At 45.7% G+C, this 1,035-nt stretch overlaps 1 pseudogene across 1 annotated transcript in view; it reads right to left on the bottom strand.

Annotated features, from left to right (window-relative positions):
* LOC105549033 overlaps positions 1-717 on the bottom strand; it is an 8,553-nt pseudogene extending 7,836 nt beyond the window's left edge. The window contains exon 1 of the transcript XR_001007497.1: positions 130-717. The product of XR_001007497.1 is annotated as a nucleophosmin-like (transcript). The remainder of the gene's footprint in view (positions 1-129) is intronic.
* Between the last annotated feature and the right edge of the window lie 318 nt (positions 718-1,035).

Raw genomic sequence — 1,035 nt, 5'->3', positions numbered from 1 at the left:
GATGGTTTTGAGTCTTTTCCATTCCGATTTGAATTTTGTGCATTTTTGGCTGGAGTATCTCATATAGATTCCTTCACTGGCACTTTTTCTTTAGTTTCCACATCATCAAAATCATCATCATCATCTTCATCATCATCATCATCTTCATCAGCAGCAAGTTTTACTTTTTTCTGTGGAACCTTGCTACCACCTCCAGGGGCCGATCGCTTTCCAGATATACTTAAGAGTTTCACATCCCCCTCCTCTTCATCTTCTCTTGCATCTTCCTCCACAGCTACTAAGTGCTGTCCACTAATACGCACTGGCCCTGAGCCACATTTCAACCAGAAGACACTGGTGGTGTTACTTCAAAGCCCCCAAGGGAAACCATGGCTGTACAGACATTTTCAAAGTTGCCAGTGTTACTTTAGTTGGACTGCCTTCGTAATTCATTGCCTGTGCTTCAACAATGTGCAATTCATCCTTCGCACCAGCCCCTAAACTGACCGTTCTTAAAGATAACTGGTGCTTATTTTTATCATTATCCACCTTAAAGTGATCATCTTTGTCGGCCTTTAGTTCACAACCAAAAAGATAGTTCCGGGGTCTCAGGGGGCTCATGTCCATGTCCATGGCATCTTCCATTGGGTGGCCGCACGCACTTAGGTGGGAGAGAAGGTGGATGGAGATAAATGACCACTGCTCAAGAGAACAGCCGCGCAGGTTGGAATCACACCAGGGAAAAGCTGCACCACATCTTTTACGGATAAGTGTATACACCCATAACTCCCCGATTTAATATTACTTACTGACTTCTTGCTTGGCTAGATGAAGATTTAGATCATTTACTGCTTCTCCTTTTCTGCTTTATTCTTTTTTTTTTGAGACGGAATCTTGCTCTGACACCCAGGCTGGAGTGCAGTGGCGCACGATCTTGGCTCACTGCAACCTCCGCCTCCTGGGTTCAAGTGATTCTTCTGCCTCAGCTTCCCTGTAGCTGCTTTGGGAGGCCTCAGCACCTCAGCGCCTATAGCTGGATTACAGGTGCCTGTCACC

The sequence above is a fragment of the Mandrillus leucophaeus genome, unplaced genomic scaffold (genome assembly GCF_000951045.1).
Source record: "Mandrillus leucophaeus isolate KB7577 unplaced genomic scaffold, Mleu.le_1.0 Scaffold43, whole genome shotgun sequence".
NCBI classification, from domain to species: domain Eukaryota; kingdom Metazoa; phylum Chordata; class Mammalia; order Primates; family Cercopithecidae; genus Mandrillus; species Mandrillus leucophaeus.
This window is presented reverse-complemented; position numbering and strand designations above follow the sequence as displayed.